We start from the raw sequence: 18,614 nt of genomic DNA, 5'->3' as shown, positions 1-18,614 counted from the left end.
TGCATGCATGAGCTGGCCCGAGGAGAGAGCGGCAGCAGCATGCGCCTGAGAGCGGCAGAGGGCTGAAGCGGACTCGAAATCGTAATGTGGATTGGTGTTTTTGGAGAGACGGGGAAACGAACGTCGTCCTGTTGAGCGCTTTTCATTTCCTGTCTCGCTATCACACTTCCAGACTTATGTTGTTGCTGCTATATTTTCATTCATAACGACTGCCGTGCCCATTCAACCGCAGCGAACGTCTGGAGAATTTAGCTTTCGCCGCTGCTTTCAGTGATTGGAAGAAACAAAGACAGTGGCCTGCCCCGGTCAATAAACTCGGCCCGCTTTGTTTTAGTGAGCAGCATCGTATCTGGCTGCATGGGAAGTATTGGCGCGAATTTATGTGAGTTAAATGGAGAATAAAAAAAAAATGACGCTGTAGCCCTGCTTTCTCCAGGGCTTACACTGATGGGTCTTGCACTGATAAATTGGTGTTTTCAAGCTATTCATCATTTGTGGCATTATGGGAGAAAACGCAACATCGCGTCGCATTATTTTCATGCGGGCGTCCCCGGTGTGCTTCCAGTCCAACGCAAGGAGATGTCCTGAGCATCCCCAGAGCACTTTCTGGCTTTCTGCTATCGCACCAGGCGTCGTCCGTAGATCACAGACCGCGCGCTATCGCACCAGGCGCGCCCTGACTCATCTGGCTGCTGCGTTCATACCGAAAGTGCGTTCGTCCGGACAGCCCTTCTGCCAGGCTCTGCGCGTATTTTCTCCGCACGCGCCCTTTCTCGCCAGATGCTGCGCTGAAAATGCCAATGCCCCCGCGGAGGGCAAGCGCATTGTCGTCGTTCGGCTCGTGTACACGCGCGTTTAAGCTGGACATCGCTCTTTACCAGCTGCTTGCTGCGCTGCCCTCGGCGTGTGATTGCACGGAGCTGCCGCTTAACGGTCTCATCCCACTAATATCAGTTCACATTTAGAGCTCCCTCAGCCGACATGTAGCGGTCTCACGCTGGGCGTACCACTCCTCACAGCTCCGTTTGGGTTACGTACGAATCTCTGGAGCAATATCGCGTAATCTGGAGGCGGTTCAACTATTTTACAAGTTGCAGGACTCTGTGAGTCGGTCAGCCCAACGCACATTCAGTAAAACTCCGCGTCGCTTCCTGTGTGACCGGAAGCAGCAGTGCCTGGCCACATTGTCTCGGCGGCTGACGTGCGGTGTACCCAGTCGTCGCGAGCCTCGCGGGGTGGCGACCGGAGGTCCTCGGCGGCGCAGGTGCTGGCGGCGTGCGGGAGCGTCGCTGCGGCGAGCGTACGAAGCGGCGCACTCCGGCGGCCGACTTCAGCACGGCGCTATCGATCGGCCACGGGGCGAGATCGGCGCGTCTTCCACCATCCGCCGGCAAAATGCTCGCCAACCAAGATGGCGACGCACCTCCGCAATGACCCTCGCCGGGGTTCGACCAAGACGCCACTGTACGCGTTGCGCTGAACGGTACCAGTGAGCGGCGCGGCCGCCTGGCTCCGGCTCCCGTCGCCGCGCATGGCCCGCCGCGGCCCGTACCCTGCCGCCGGGCCGCCCCCGAAGCTTGCCAGCCCCGGAGTCACCTTGCCCTAAACGACGGTAAGCGCACCGCCGTCAGCGCGGAAGCCTCGCGGGCACCTTTCCGCGGGCACCGCGGATCTGACCACGCTCGAGGAGTCCGTACTTTCTCACCCATTCTCGGTGCTACTCCCCCAAACCCTATGCAGTCGACTCGTCACTGGCTGACAGTTTATCAGCATCTACCAGCTGCGAGAAAGCGCTGCAGACCGATAGCTACACGCGCGCTCCGCAAGTAAACACTCGGATTCTCGAACCTGGATGGTTTTGTGTTGGCTATTCAAGGTTTAGCCTGTGCCACACTGGCTAAGCTTTGAATCGGCGGACCGCGCAACGTGGCACACTGAGCGGGCTTGGTGTTGAACATCGAAAAGAAAAATATGGTACATATACCTTCCCCTATACAAGGTCCTCGTCCTCTCCTATGTCCATTGCGTTTGTTTTATTATTCCCACCTGTGAGGAAGACTTTGATGTGTTTGTATCCAACGGCACATTATATATGTATGGACGTTTCTACTGATTTTCGTGTTCTACCAGGGTATACCACTCTAGTGCAGTCAATGTTTACTTCGGGTCGCGTTTATAACGCTTTGACAGGATTTACAAGCCGCTACTGTGTTACACATGGCGCCGCTTTTCTAGGGGGATAGCTTTCTTGCTCTCAGTCGCGTTTGCATTATATTTTATACTCTGTACGCCTAATGCGTCGCTCATTGGCCACGTATTTTGGGGGTTTATGTCAACGTACAAATCAAAAAGCGAAAAATAAACGATAGTCCTTTCGTCAAGCAACTTCACTCAGAGAGCCCGCTTGCAGCTCGTCGTACCTGTGTGCATGCATGTACGAACAGGCCACTGTCAAGCTTTGTTTTACTCCATATGTCCTTGTTAGTTCCATTTTTTATATTATAATTTTTGTACCAATCAGCCCGAACCAAGGCCAAGGCTTTGCTACCTGCTATCATGAGTGAGAAATAGTTGGCGTAGAATTGGATCTCTTGTTCGCTTATCTAACACAGCGCCAAACAAAAAGCGAGTTAGCGTTTTTATGGTGACAGCCAGTAATAAATGGTTCCATGTAACTTTTGAATGGGATCAGGTTAGTGTTTGAAGCACATAAGGTGCTGTTAAGTGAGCTATAAGCACATGAGTGGGAAAAGCTGACTAGTGTTTCGCTTACCTTTCTAGCATTTCGAGTCGCGAGGCATAACGACAGACCATGATGTGGCATGCAGACTAGTATCCGACGTGCCCATCATCTCTCTTCTTGCGCCGTGGCCTCAGGACTCGAGACAATGCTTACGCTGCGCGAACCTCTCGAGAAAATTCCTAGCTCCCAAGTTTGCCTGTTTCAACCCTGGTTTTAGAAGCGCTTCGTCGAAGCGAACTCCGCTCACGTTGCCTCGACTGTTTCGTTTTCAGCATATGCAAAGTGCGCAGTGGACTTTCTTTGTCTTCCTCACGCGAAACGAGAATCACTGCCAGCTGCTTTGCTGACGGTCGACAAGTAATAGGCGCCGCTACGAGCAGACACATTTTTGGACCCAACGTGAATTGCGGATAGACCTGACGCTGCGTTTTTCGATCCGTTGCAGTTGGCTGGTGTCGCTGTCCTGCATGTTTTCCACTTCGTACATTTGTGCAACGCGTCCTTGCGACACAGCGCAAAGCGCACTTATGCTGGATCACTCTTGGAGAGGGCGGTTGGAGGAGTGGGACTGTCTTATTTGAAATTTTTTTCCTTTGAAAGGAAAGAAAAAAAAAACTGAGGTTAGCATGGCTGTTCCTTCGTAAGGGAGCGACCGGCCTCTCCACACCATCCGCTCCATCCTCCTCCATCGCCTTTAAACCGCCCTCGGTTGCATTACTCGAGCTGTTACAGTGTGCGAATATATCGGAAACTAAAGGAAATACTGCACCTTACCTTCCTGCCTGCGCTGCGTACGATGTAGGCGATATTCGTTGCAGATCTTCCTGTCAACACTGCAGATACGTTCGAGGCACGACCAGAATTTGTCGTGCTCTTGTTTATTCAGCATCTTGTTCTTTCTTTGTCCGCATCGTGTCCTTTGTTTCATTCCTTGCTATGGGCCGCCGCAAAAATGCTGCCCTAGCACGTAGCCGCCGAAGAAGCATTCAGCTCTCGAGTGGTGGATCCGAATCATTCAACATGCGTTTGCGATTGCGCGAACGTGGTGATTCCGCAGGGAATATTGGATGCGTTTTCGCCTTGTGCATTCCGTAAACGAGCCATAGTCATCGCGCAGTTTAAGAAGCTTCCAAAGAAGTACCATGATCATGCATTCGGTGTCAATACGCTGGTAAGGTTTCACGCGGTTGAGTGCCCTTTCTTGTGTAGCCTTGACGATATATTGATGCCCCTGGCGCTAAAGCGCTTGAGAAACGGATTTCTAGGTACAATGTGGACTTTCGGGATCGTTGAAATGACGTATTGGAGCCGCATGGCTAATTAATATGTGAATCCTAACGAACCCCAGAAGAACCCGTTGTTTGTAGTCACGTCAGGCCATTTTGTAGTGTCTGGTTGCATCATTCAACGGGGATGCTCTGTTGCTTGCCCTCGGTAGTCGCTTTAATTTGGTGGCACGTCTCGGAGAGACTTTGCATTAGTGATTCAGCTTCTAAGTTTTTTTCTCCGCTTTGCTTGGAGTTATTTCTAAGCGGCTCTTCGCCTGTCCGAAATCTTTTCGCGTTGAAGTTTATTTCAGGCCGTTGCTAGCGGAATCAGTAGCAGTGTGGAGGGATTGGTGGATGGTCCCCTGGGAGGACACCCCCTAATCCGGGGACCGATGGGTGGCAGCCGCCGCCTCTTCACAACGTTGATACGTCATACTTCATTTTGCATCACTTAATCTCGACATAGTGCCCCGACGCTGCACGGCGGCTTGACGTGGCTTGCGGAGTCGGCGCAATGGCACTCCTCGTTCGTTAGTTGCATACCTCGTGCGTATTTTTGATGCTCTCGGGGCGTCTGTGAAACAGAGCACGCTTTATCCAGCTAGAATTTTCCCAGTCACCCTTTGTTCCTGCGCGAAACGTGCTACTCAGCGTTCGCTTCCGGCAAGTGCCGCGACTACGACGATGAGACCGACTTTTCTTCCTCGGTTGGTCGCTGTTGCACTGCGTCCGGGTAAATTAATATCGATGTTTGGCTTCAGTTTCCACATTTATTTTATTTATTTATTTTTTGCCCGAGAAATATTTCCGTGTGCGGACGCAGAGACGGACGTTTTTAGACATTTTGCGAGCTTAACAACGTCGTCACTAAGGACGGTAGCTATATGCATGAAGCAGAAAGTATACAGATATCGACAATGACTACAGAGTTCGCCTGCTCCGTTACGCAAAATATGCAATAAACAAACAAACAAAAGAAACAGGAATAGCAGCTTTATGATATTGCTCTAGCTCAGGCTGTAAGTTAAGGCGAAGAAAGTTTCTCCCAGGAAAAACTCGGTCGCTGCCGCGAGCTGCGGGAAACGATTGTGCGTAACGCTCCTTGAATGACGCGCTACAGCGACGAAACGACTTCCCGTCTGCACCGGGAATCGCGGCAAAGCATTGATAGAGAAACGTTCCGTGTCGAGCGCTTTGTGAATACGCTCAAGGAGATCGCTGAACGCAAAATCGTTTGATAGCGCGCATCTTTTGCGAGCTTGCTGTTCCTTACGGTGCCGCGTGAAGCATTTGGGAGTTGATATTCTACCCCTGCTTCGCTGCGTTCCGGCAGCGTCGAAAGCGAAACGCACATGTGTGCTGTGATGTGAACTCAGACATGAAATTTATCTGAACTCGACTCAGCTTTGATATTCAGTAAAATATTGTCTGCCGCAGGGCTCCATGTCCACTGCTTATATGCTATATGTGTTAGCCATGTCCATTTAAATTCATTGGAAACTGCTCTGTTCCATTGTTGTGTCTAACCGGTTTTTACGAAGTGACACTGGGAAGCCGACACCTGACGACAGATGGGTTACCTGCAGTTGATATTTGAGCTAGAAGGGGAAAACGCTATGGGCAAGCTCTACGATTATACGAAAGCACACGGCATGAAAACACTTCCCGTGTAGAGATATATCCTGAGATATTCACAACGCCTACGTGATGTTTTGCCCTCATTTATTGATCTTAGTTTCCTCTCTTATTTTCCCTCCTTGTCCAGCATTGCCGTAGACATTCCATCACCCTATTCAGTAGGCTCTGATTGATAAAAAAAAAAACAACAACATATAAGCAAATTTGTCACAGCAAGGCTATCAGGCGAGTCTTTGCAGCGCATCATATCTGAATTTGGCCGAATCATTCTTTCCCGTCACGTATAGTTACGCTATTTTCAGCTCCGCTATCGCCTTAGTTCTAACCGTCAGCACTTTTAGTGCTCTAGAGCTCGCTTCCACTCCGACGAAAAGTTGTTGTCTGTATGTATGTCTGCTCTGCCCCTCTCTTGCGGCTTTATGCACGACGACTCCGTGCCCCCAGTTGATGCGGCCCTGGCAGAAGGTCATCTCCAGTTGCCCTCTAAAGTAGGGCTGCAAACGTGTATCGGAAGCCTTTCGCTCTCGTGGCCACCCGCCAATCATGAAAGACTTTAGCGTAACAAATAGTACCTCGTCCTCTATTGTCATTCGGCGAAGCACCTGTGAAGAGAGAGGGGTATCTTCAAAAAATATAATGGGACACCCAAGTCCCACCTGGAGGGGTATGACGCGCCGGCATTAATTGCTCCCGTTTTTCGGATGTCCTTGTGGATCCTCGTTCGCTCACATGCGCATTGCTACTCGTTTAATTACTAATCATTTAATGTGTTCCTCAATTGTCCAACGCGTACTCATTAGCACCAGTCTTAAGCTACTACCGCATATGGGAAAAGCCACCCGACATATAGCTATGAAGCCCTACTGTAACCACGGCACGTTGTTACTGTACGTACGAACGTGCCTGCGTGGCCATGAGGCAGCCTGTCGAGATCCGGGGGTTTTGGAGGGCTGGATTCTGAGGTCGTCTTCCATTTCAAAGGTCGAGTTGGCAGCGCTTGCCGACTCGGCCATGCCATGTGATATCATTGCGCCATGCAACTAGACGACCATTCAGTGCACGGCCTCGTCACCTGTCAAGCTCCGCCTGCCAGAGCCCCATGCCTGTGATTTATCGCCCATAACGCCGAAGCCGGATTTTCTGGAGGGGGGGGGGGGGGGTTAAAGGTCCTTAAAAAGCTGTTTACTAAAACTAGAAAACACACATGACTAATACGTATCCTATCAGTTCTCTCCTCAAAAAAAAAAAAAAAGAAACAAATGTTTAAACTATAGTCATTAACGCCGATAATATCGGCGATAGAATATGACGCCCCGCCCCCTCCCCCCTCAACTCAACGCACGCCCACGCGGAAGGAAAAAATGAAGAGAAACAAGCCGAGACGACCCCTCACCACGCTCCGTTCTGCTCGCGTCACTTGGGAGCGTCCAATGAGTGGGCGCACCCAGCAAGCCCCGATGACGTCACATCGGAGTCCGGGCCGTGCGCCTATATGGGAGTTTAGCGCGGTAGGAGCATGTCCCCTAATCGGTTGCGTATGGTCGCCGGGGCACTTTTTAAAAATTATTTGCAAATCATTGGCTCCGCGTAAAGCTTTTAAATTTGGCTCGAATACTCGCAAAGACCGCGTCTATGGATTTCTTCAAATAGAATATTGGAGAAAGTGCCGTTGCAGGGGACCTTTAACGCTGTCGCATTAAAATGTTTTGTGAAGTGCGCGTATTCTCGCAGTTCTTCTGAGGCTTCTTGCATTTCCGCGATAAGTCGACTTCGCGCGTCTGTGTTTTGGTTGTCTACATTGAACGAAGTTAATGTCGGCTAAGGTAGGAGAACATGCACGCAAGAGACAACATGCCTGCGCGCCATTTGCTGTCGCCGTTTTCGCACAACGCAATCACTCTCTGTGCCGCGTTCACATTAGAATGTCGCTGCTTGCCCCAACTTTTCGCGAAAGCGTGCGTGTCCGGAGCATTACCGGATTCTCTTGGTGCAGCGACTACTTTGTACTTGGTCCCCGCAGCAATCAATTGCAGGCGCTTTCTTTCTGCGAAGGCGCACACAAATCAGGGCGGACGGAAGAGGCAATCTCTGCGCGCACGCCAAGGCAGCAACAATCGATTCAGCTGGCGCCTTCAATTAACACATTGGTCTAAAGCGGGCGAAGCAAGCAGAAGCCTCTCTTCTTCTCTCTTTCTTGGCCTTTCTTTCCCTCTGTCGCCAAAGCGGCCGAGGCTGCTCGCAATCGCCTCCCTTCAGCACAGACACCGCGCGCCGGAAACGTCCGAGAATTTTTTCGCCGCGAGTGTTTGCCCGTGCCGGTCGGCCCAAATGAATCTCACTCTCGATTTGCAGGCGCGAAACGTAGCAAGAAGCAATTTAAACTGCGCGACCCGTGAGCCGGGTGATGCGGCGCTCGGCTCTTCCTAGAAATGGGCGCCCTTTGATCGGCGCGTTGAATCCGCAGAGGTGGCGGCGCGCGCATGCGCACCAGCGGCACCGTGTCCTCCGGGAAGGCGCCAAGGGTCAGGCGGGTTAACGCCGATGCCAAACGCCAACGCCAGAACACTGTAGAGCATCTCTAGACAGATTGCTGGCTGCTTATTTTTGCCACACGTGTCTGACCCGTTGGTGCGGGTGGAAGCAGTAAAACCGTCTCGCTCCCCCCACGCCCCCACTTCGCAGATACTAATTATAGCTGATTGAAAATTCGATAATATCAGTTATTTTCACCGCCAGGCGTATGTTCCATTGAACCTTGGCGTGATGTCTCGTTTTACTACCCGACATCGCGACTGAGTGAAAAGAACCTTGATTGGTGTACATTGATTCGCTGGATGTCCTCTGTCAGTCTTTCGGGCAGTAATGAGTTTCCATGTCGAAATGCGGCAGGCAGAGTTGCAGCCATATGTTCGGGGTCAGCTGCGGAAACAGCCCACTGAATACTGGTATCGAGCTCGTAGGAGTGACTGTGTGTTCACCCTTGCGTAGTTCCTTGCCACGGGTGGCTTCGAAGTTTACTTTACGGCTCTGAAAGTTTCGCTTTTTTTTTTCCCCTTCTCTGACACGAAATAGAAACTCCTCAAAGATTCGCACTTCGACTCTCCGCGCCAGCTTTGCCTCAAAGCCGTGCTTTCTTGGTGGGAAGGTATATGGGCTGTCCTTCGGTTCGGTTGTGCATGATGCCTTCGAAATTGGGCAATTTCTCGAGGCGCCGCCTTCACGTTTGGCTCACCGACTTTGAATAGCGCTAATATACCCTGATCCAGATCAAACTCGGCAAATTCGTGCTTCCTGAGCAATCTGTCCTTAACAGCGCGTCTAGGCTAGCTTACGTTTAGGTGTCATAGATGCGTAACAGTGGCTAGCACATCCACAAGGCCCATACTAAAGCAAATGCACTCATACATTCTCAGAGGAATCCGTACAGAAGGGGGGGGGGGGGTCGAAAATGCAGGATTTTGAAGAATCAGCATCCCCATTTCTTTATTCTTGGCGCTCCTGTGAAATCAGCTTTGCTGAGATGTCATTTCCTCGCGGTGTCATCTGTTCACGGACGGACGGACAAAGGGAGGTGAAAACGCGGCCGGCAAATCCATTCCCGCATTAATAACCAACGACGAGAAGCCGCTTGCTTTGAGCCAAACTGCCAGTCTGGCCGCAGGTCTGCGAGTAAGGCATCGAAAGTTCTGCTTATTCTGCACATTTTGTGTGCGAATGTCACCTCAAGAAGCAGTTCATCGAACGGAAATGCACATATATGCCTCACAAAAGGTAACGTAGCTCCTCGCCTCTATGGGACATTTAGGCTCTCAATCGACGAACGAAGCCGTGCCTTCTATTAAGTCCTATGCACTCGCTTATAGTTTTCAGTGCAGGTACCAAGTGAAAGAGAGACTGCCCGCTCTAGGCTGTACAACGAGAAAGGCGTGGGATGAACAAGTTGCCTTATAGTCTCCAGTGTAGGCATTTCTGCACTTATCACTGAAAGGTCACTTTCAGCTGACGGCATTGTTGGCTTTACTACCTGCGGGGTATTCCACGTTGGTTATGCATATTTTCAGAGCTTCGCAGCTGGTGCGCCCTCTGCTTACCGGTCACCCTAGGAAAGGCTGTGCTCTTGGACATATACTGTTCCTAGTTTGCTCTGCGTACTCGTGCAAGGCGCCGTAATATGAAAGCTACGTGTCAGCGCAAGTGTTACTCGGCGGGTTGACTTTGTCATAACAGCAGTTTAAGTCTCCACCTCTTATCGTATTTGAGCAGCATAAGCCCTCGCTCGCCAACAAAATTACCATGTTTAACCCTTACTACATACCTTCTTTCACGTCATGGCAAAGGGCAACAACTATGATCTTGAAAACGAGAACGCATATAAGGGTTGAGACGCCTAGTTTGAATATAGAGACACGTTTATTCATGCTACTTTATTTGCTGGAAACATTACCCTGTAGCTTTCAGGGCACTGTTTTGAAACCGGTACAGCAAATTACTTCGGTAGTTTATAATTTCTACGCGAGCTTTCTATGGTTGTGCATGTAAATCCATCCCAAACTATCGCATGATGCTGAGAACCAGTTCGAAAAGGAAGTGAAAAATATAACTGCCGCAATGAGGTTTGGAGCTGTTTACGAGGGGGAAAGTTTAGAGACTACAAATCAAGGTTGGTCTGGGCGAGATGCGAGCAGACAGTTATAAACGTTGAAATAACTCTAATTCATTCACCTTTCCCTCTTGTCCGAGCCAGTCTGCTCTCTCTCTCTCTCTCTCACACACACACACACACACACACACACGCACACGCACACGCACACGCACACGCACACACACACACACACACACACACACACACACACACACACACACACACACACACACACACACACACACACACACACACACACACACACACACACACACACACACACACACACACACACACACAAATGCAGCTGATTTGGCTATGTTGCCCAAATAGGAAGTACGAAAGGACGTCACGATCATTCGGTCTCGGTTTATGGCTAGGATTTCAGGGACCTTAGATTCACTGCCCATGGATGGAAAATCCCAGCATTCCTGTGGCGTTGCGCGCTGAAATAATAGGCGTGCGCTCCTTCCTTCGGTCAGCACGCCCTCAATTTCATACTATATTACAGGAGAGAAATATGGCGCTGCTGTCTGCGGCAGCCGTCAGTGCGGCAAGCTCGTCCACCGCAGAAGTCATGGAAGCTGCATCATTCGGAATAAAACCGCACTCCATAGAGCTCATTTCTGGTGAATGGAAGTTATCCAGGCAACGGAAACGTCTTACTGAAGTGAGTTCAAGCTGTCTGTGCATCAGGTTCGCATACCTAGTAAAGAGATACGCCATACTAAAGAAGAAATGCCTCTGTGTTGAAGCATGCGGAAGCAAGCTCAAAGTAAACTATGTCTTATTTTTACAAAAAACATGAAAAGAAAAACTCGCAGTTTCTCACCCAACACATTCTATTCCAGTCTAGATAGGGTTTAGGAGAAACGGCTGTTTTAGATATTTCATGTGCTTCCAAATCTCTAAACGAAGGACCATGCTTTCAATAAATTTTAACTTTGTGAAAAATTGTTTCTTTAATACATCAAGCTGACATTTCTAACCCCGTGTTTGGCGCATGACAGCCTAGCCGCTTATGTGCCGTCAAATCTATCTCTACACGCGCAAATTTTCCTAGCAAAGTCGAAACAAATTACGCCCGCCGCGGTGGCGCAGGGGTCAGGGCGGATGCAGGATCGAATCCTGGCTGCAGCGGCTGCTCTTCGACTGAGGCGAAAATCAAGGCGCCCGTGTCCTCTGCGATGTCAGTGCACGTTAAAAGAACATCAGGTGGTCGAAATTTACAGAGCCCTCTACGACAGCGTCTCTAGCTACCTAGCTGTGTCCCCTTTATGACGTTAAAGTAAATTAAACCAGGCCAAGGTAAGCCGATTCAAATTAATTAATAATACTCCTCACTTTATGATCTGCGTTAATGCGGAGATGTGGGCAAGTTGGGACTTGACAGATGCAGAAGAGCGCAGTAAACGAGAAATATGAGCAGGAATTTTAGGGTCGCATTTCCAGTATATTAACACGCGTATTTTGCAACAATTAACTTGATAGTGGACCCCTTGGGGTGTTTTTCCTCTTTCTTTTTTTGCAAAGCATGCACGAAAGAGGACCTTTGCTTTAAAGACCGAAACAGTCGTTGCTCTTTTACTTGCACGGTTTAGTGCAATATTGTCCTTAAGTGCAGCGACAAATTCACATTCAGTGATCCTTCGTTCGGGAAATTTTTCCTTTGTCAGGGAATTTCAGGGAAAACATTTGGAGAAAATGGAATGTTTAGGAAGGCTCAAGAAGCTTTCAGAGCCGAAAATGTCTCACTTTTATAAAGTGGCACAGTTTTCAAGCGACTACAGGGAATAGGAGCCAGAAATAAGGATTTCGGTGTTTAATTGAAGGATGTTTCGGATATAGCATAGAGCACCACTGCGAAAATTTAGCTGCTGGGCCACTTTTAATGCTGCAGGCACTACAAAGAAAAGTACGCTCCTACCCCACCGAATTTCCATGCTCAGAGAGTTCATTACAGTGTTTACAATGCTTTTAAACGATGTACGAGCTTAAGTACACATATTCTAAATATATATGGCAATTAATTAGCAGCAGAGTACTGTGCGAAAAAATACAGAGTAAAAAATCCCCCCCCCCCCCTTCCCCCCCTCTCCGACAACACTGTTAATGCATTCGCGCAAGGCAAGGAAAGAAAATTTTGCAAGCCGTATACTTTTTCCAAAAGTGGCACCTAGTAGCATTCTTGCTGTAGTATATATACTGTCCTCTTTTTAAACATGAACGGTGCCAATTTTTTATCCTTCTTTTAATTTTTGGGTTCCGACGCGTAAGTTGATGGCTACGCGCTGAGACATGCTGGCTGTTATTCTCTCGCTCGTCCCGCCTCAGCGCCGACACTTCCTGAGCGGAGCGATCGAGCGGCTGCAGACACCCGGGCTCCGAGTTGGCCATTACTCCCGGTGCCGCACTTTCGTCGGCGCCACATTCTCCCCGTCGGAGCGTAGCCAAATCGAGCGATCCGTCGCGTGCTCACGAAGAGCCGAGAACCAGCTACTGTTGCTTCTCTTCTCGTTTTTTTTTTTTTTTTTTTTGTTTTTTTTTTTTTTCCTCCCGAAACAAGCTTCCCGAGTGCTGACGTCGAAAACAAAACTTTTACCGGTAAGGCTGCCTAAATGATTTCTGGGGCCGCGATATGTCGCAAAGAATAACTAGAGTGGTCTGCTGCTGGTCAATAAGACCTTTATCTGTTTGCTGTTATGAGAGATTTCTGTGTCGGAGCAGGCGCTCTGTTGGGGCGAGTGAGAGCGCTTACAAGAGAGTGCGGAAGGATAAGTTCGCGAGTCAGCGCGAGCACATCGTCATGAACAACGGACGAAACGCGACAGAAGATCTCAAAGTAGCGGACAGTGCAGAACGCCGCCGTTTCGGCACTTTGGTAAAGTGGAAACGCAAATACCATGGGACAGCTTCGGAGGGAAGATTTCCAAGCGGAAACCCATAGCGGTACGGCAGTGCAACACGGAGGTACTTTGCTTTGAAAGGGAGAAACACGGACGCAACTTAATGAAAGCTAGAAAAGGTGCACTGAAAAGCAGTGTGGTTTATTCATATGGGGGGGGCTTGTCTATTCATATGCAAGTCGAGTCAACGTTTCGACAAGGGGGCTTGTCTTCTCCTGCCCAGACGAAGAAGTCCACTTGTCGAAACGTTGGCTCGACTTCTGAGGCTCCCTTCCTCTACCCTTGTTGTTCAGTGCTCTTTCGTATCGTGTAGCCATCTTCTTTCCCTCCTTGTACGCTATTTCAGCCTGAGGTTACTCTGGGTTTAGGGACACTGTCACCCAGAGCGCAGCCAAAACGGCTCCTACTCTTAGTTCACTTTGTTTACAACTATTACACGAGATATGTATGATAGTTTGCGTAGTTTACAATCACGTTTACAATCATCGATGCGTAAACACACATGCGCCATAACATAATACCCATGTCATGATAACATATTGAAATCTCTTTCCCCTGGTGATCACAAATAAAGTCGCCTCGATCCCTGTATAATTATACTGCATATTTATTAACTCAGTTCAGGTCACGTATTACATCATAGGCGTCGCCGCGATGGCTCTGCGTAAAGGGCGTTCAACCACTGAAGCAGAGGCACCCAGCTTCAATCCCATCTTCGAACTCGGCCGCGGTGGCCGCATTCCATGTGGAAGCGAAACGCAAGTCATCCGTGTACTGTGCGATGGCAGTATGTTAATGATCCCCAGGTGGTCGTCGAAATTTTACGGAGCCCTCCACTACGGCATCTCCCATAGTTTGAGTCGTTTTGGGACGTTAAACCCTATAAGACTAAACCAACCTGTATTAATTCATAGGAACTGTAGTCAAAACGCAGATATGTGTACATATTGAAAGACCTCCAAACAATGCAGCGCATTCTTTCTTAGCTCATCACGAAACTTATCGCGAACAGAGTTTATTTTAATCTCATTCCTGTTTACTGCTACTTTAACGACTTTTTCATTGCGATGTCACACGTCACTTCTAAATATGTAATGCTGTTTATTATTTCTAAGTCTTTCTTTTTTGTTCGCCTTGTGTTCACCTTTGTTTTACTTTCTGAAGCAAAAGTGGGAAACGGACAATTTAAACTTTGTTCTTTTTTTTTTCTCATTCCGTTCCCCGGTTTACATGGGCCTAATGAGACTGGCAATATTGAAACTGTATAAATCGATCAAAGCTCTTTTTTTTTTTTCCTCCAAGTAATACCACGGCCTGAAACTTACGGTGCAGTTCTTTCTTCTTTTTTTTTTTTTTTTTATTATTCGAATACTTGCCTTAAAGCATTGGATGGGGCTGTCGACGAGTTAAAGTCGGTCGTGGAGGCTGTCGTCTGTCAGAGATGGGATCAGGCTCCGGCGCTTGCGTTATCCGTTAGCCATAAGGTGAGATTTTTCCTACTTTGGAACGTAGTTAGTTCCTGTGAAACATTTTCCATGTCGTTATCTTGCATGCTCCCGAAGTCATTATTGCACACACCAGCCCATTTTTCCAAATGACAGTAGACAGTATTTTCTGCAGCTTTAAGAAATGTATATAACGATATTGTACGGTACTGATAAAATCTGTTGCTGAAAGGTCTCCTTAACTGAACCATCGTTCGGTAGTCGAAGTTTCCACTTAACTCCAGCAGAGAATCCACATGTTCTGAATCTCTGCTGCCGGGCCCGCCCAGCCCGCCGGAAATACTCACCGCGCCCACAATCCCCACAGTAGGCCCCTCTCGCTTACTCGGCATGCCAAAGATATTACTGACTGGCGGGAGAAACCAAAAACTGTCCCGTGAGCAAAGGCGCTCGGGGAGCGTCCGCGTACAGGGTGCAGGCATACCGGTTTCCGAAGATTGGGGAAGGCATCCAAGTCAAACCCAGATGAGGTTCAAGTGTGGCTCGCAGCACCGACGCGCGGGAGGAGAGCGTTTGGGCAAGTCGCCGCTTGCAGACATGCCTACGGGAATGAGCTAAGCAAAGTGATCGCTCGCGAAAATGTGCTGCCTGGTCCCGACTCCTCAGTCACACGGTGACGTTGCGTTCCCGAAAAGACAAGCGGTCATCCAAAGCTCAGCGAACCGGCGGTAAACATCCGCTACCTCACTCACGGACTCCGCTAGGTTGGTGAGCCTCCTATATATATATATATATATATATATATATATATATATATATATATATATATATATATATATATATATCGCCTTGCCTTCCTCCGTTGCTTGCGTAGCCCTTTGTAAACTTATTTTGTCGTTTTTTCTCAGGTCTGTAATTACCAGTCTTTGTATACCCTGTACCCGTGGGTTGTTTAGGTATGCGTTACGTTGATATATACAAGTTAATTGTTCCCACTGCGCGGATTCTTTGTTCAATGGATGACACCTTCGTTGTGCACACTTGTCGCGTTTCACTTTATTAAGTATGCGGTGCGTTTGGAAAGATATTGATGGGTGAGTGCACCTTCTTGTGTCGCTGGGCTATTTTGTTACGTTTTAAAGTCTGCATCAGTCAGCGAAACTACACATTGCATTACCATGTCCAGGCGGTGTGCCCTTAATATGCACTCTTCATTAGCGGCGTATATAGACGCAGCCTCACAACATTTCTCCCCTAGACATTTAAAAGTGATGCCAGCGACGTAGACAGAATAATGACGATCGGCAAAGTCGGGAAAAATGGTGGCGTGCGGTGTGAGGCTGCGGTAACCCTCGAATAATTGTGCTCCTGGCGTACGTTCTTTTTCCCTGAATGGCGGCGACATTGCGTTCAATGTCGTTTGACGTGCATTGTGTCACGCACGGATGGCGACGTTGAAAATGCCGAACATGTGTTACGCTGACCAAGGCAGATGTTTGACCAAACGCTACGAACGATAAATCGTTTATTTAACAGGTTTACACATTCGGAAGACAACAGACCGGATCTTACTCCTATTCGATGTGGGTGGTGTTGGCCACCTGCCTTCCTTGCATATAAATCATGCGTCAAGTTTGAGCGTACTCTACGTACGGCTCTGACGGCCGCAAACGGTAAGCACTGGCTATGGACGAGATGATAGTGGGACACCAGGAAGGTAGGAAAGGCACATGAGAAGTCGTTTCCCGTGTGAGCCAGCTCCCGTGCAAAAGCGTGACTGGGCTTCTTCAGCGCCTCACAGAGAGATTAAACCAGTTCATCATAGTAACATTATCGGGGGAACGCATGCGATAACTGTAGCGTCTTGCTCGCTAAATTCCCTCCCTCCCTTTCGTTCGCGTTAGACGCGTTTCCCCCGGCGGGAAAAGGCAATTCAGCAGCAGTGCTGCGACGTCATGGAGGCTTGTTTTCCCTGTCCCATCGAAGGACTGAGTGGCAATTCTCGAGACGCCACCCTCTGTGAGCGGTGTCCGCAGATGCGGCAGTGCAGCTTCCCTCATTAGACTGTGCCAGACTAATTTAAATCCCCGCCTCAGTTACTCTGGGGATCAAGACCCTTCACACTATGCTAACGTGTCAGCATGTATTGGGTTCTTTTGTCTTTGTGATTTCTAATATCTGATCTGTAGCTAACAAACTTCTTCCTTGGGGTTCCCTCGGAGCTACTCTCGACCCCAATCTCGCGTGCGGTAGCCATTCCTTGGCCGGGAAGCTGACATCGGGTCTTGCAGTCCAGGCAGACTATCCGAAAGTTGCACTTCTAACACCATTCGCGCTGGCTTCTGCAGTTGAGCGAGGCTAGAACCTGCGCGTTCGACTGCCAGTGACGGAAGCGCGGCATCTTCTTTCTTGTGTATATGCAACAGATGCACCTGTAATCAGCTAGAGAAATCGAAGCCCATGAAGCGTGTCACTAGATGAAGGCTCCGCCACGCGCGGAGTCTCAGTGGCTAGTGTGCTTGTCTGCTTATCCCGTAGACGCGGGTTTAGATCCTGGGTTTCGATGGAGGAGAAACCGGTACTGTTCGACATTTAAAGAATCCCAGGGTGGATCGAAATTTACAGAGGCCTCCACTACGGCGTCACTGAGATGCTCTGGGGCGTTAAACACAAAACTTTAGTGAACTGCCACACGTGAAAAGACTGCATGCATTGACCCCGATGCAGTGTCATTGTACTTGTTGCCTTCTGAGAAACTGGTGCATTCGCGAAGCGAAGTGAACTTCCACTCTACTTTGCAGCTTTGAAGACGTGCCCTGGCTTCGTTCCGTGAGGCCGGACGATGTTCACGCACCACTAGATGAGCGGAAGTGAAAACTTTCCTATTCGTTCGTGCTAAAGGTTCCCACTCCATGCGTCCGCCTTCACGCAATCGAATCCCGGTAGTTATTTTTACTGCAACCGAAGATACAATTGCGCTTTACCACCACAGCTCGTCTTCCAGATCGATCGGTTCCGGTGACAGCCCGGATTGCGTGTTCGGATCTGCTGTCGCCGCCCTCGCGTCGATCGAACGGCGCGCCGGGCCTCGCTTATCGCCGGCGTCGCGGCGTATCTAGACGCGGTTTGGAGACGCAGCCGTGCGACTGGTGCGACTGCGTCACTCCGCGTGAGTGACGAACAGCGCAGTTGCTGCCTCAAGAAATGCTATATCTACCTTGGAAATACTCCCAGGTGCGGCTCGGAAAGGTGCGAAGGTGTTTCACGCAGGCCGGAAGAGACGAGCCGGTCTATAACCGGAAGCGATCGACCCCGCACATGGGTCTCGCTGGCCTTTGGCGCTGGGGTTTCCCAGCACGATTCATGTACTACGTGGGTGCTCTTGGCGCGCCCGCAGCATGTGTGCTCGCAACATCCCTCCTCATGTCTAAAGCCCCTTGAAATTATCAAGGAACTTTACTCATGACGAGCACGCTGCTCGCCTCTGGTGCCCATGGGAGGGAGGCGTGTATGTGTGTGCGCGCGAGCGCTAAGCTTGGGTGCGAGACACAACAGACGGTGAAACAGCGTTTGCGTGCCTTGCGAGTGGCGGCGCGTCCGTCGCGTCGCGCGCTCTGTCGCGCCGCGGAGCACAACGGCGCGTAAACGTTGGAGCTACGCAGCAGGCACGCCACGGCCACGACCCGGAGCTCTGCCGCATGTCCACATCCGGCCCGGCACGCTGACACCGCGTGAGTTTTCCCGAAGAGGGCTGGACGCACGCGAGAACAGCGCCCGCAGGGAGTTTGTACACCCTGCGTTGTGTCGGGCGCTTTTCTCCACTGCGTGTACTTTTCTTTGCGCCACTGCAAGCGGTTCGCTTTCTTTTACTTCTTTATTCCGGCGGCATTGTGCGTCGTAGGAAGCACGACAAGCTGCACCGCTGTTACCTCGCAGGTTCATGTAGTTAACGCGCGAGTAACGTCAAAGATG

The 18,614-nt window shown here is 49.7% G+C and overlaps 1 protein-coding gene across 5 annotated transcripts in view; it reads left to right on the top strand.

The window, feature by feature from the left end:
- The window catches only part of LOC146203091 (E3 ubiquitin-protein ligase MARCHF8-like), a 139,417-nt gene that overhangs the window by 101,204 nt on the left and 19,599 nt on the right, over positions 1–18,614 (top strand). Inside the window, exon 1 of one of the 5 annotated variants that reach the window (XM_084588519.1) lies at positions 1,319–1,612. The exons of 3 other annotated variants lie outside the window; for them this stretch is intronic. The gene's annotated coding sequence lies outside the window, so the exon portion shown is untranslated. Of the gene's footprint in view, positions 1–1,318; positions 1,613–18,098; positions 18,374–18,614 lie in introns of those variants that run through there. One more of the 5 variants, XM_084588517.1, reaches the window with a different exon arrangement.

This window comes from Amblyomma maculatum, chromosome 1, assembly GCF_055883805.1.
Source record: "Amblyomma maculatum isolate TAMU_Amacu chromosome 1, ASM5588380v1, whole genome shotgun sequence".
In the NCBI taxonomy this organism is placed as follows: Eukaryota; Metazoa; Arthropoda; class Arachnida; order Ixodida; family Ixodidae; genus Amblyomma; species Amblyomma maculatum.
Note: the sequence above shows the minus strand (reverse complement) of the source record. Positions and strands in the feature narration are given on the sequence as shown.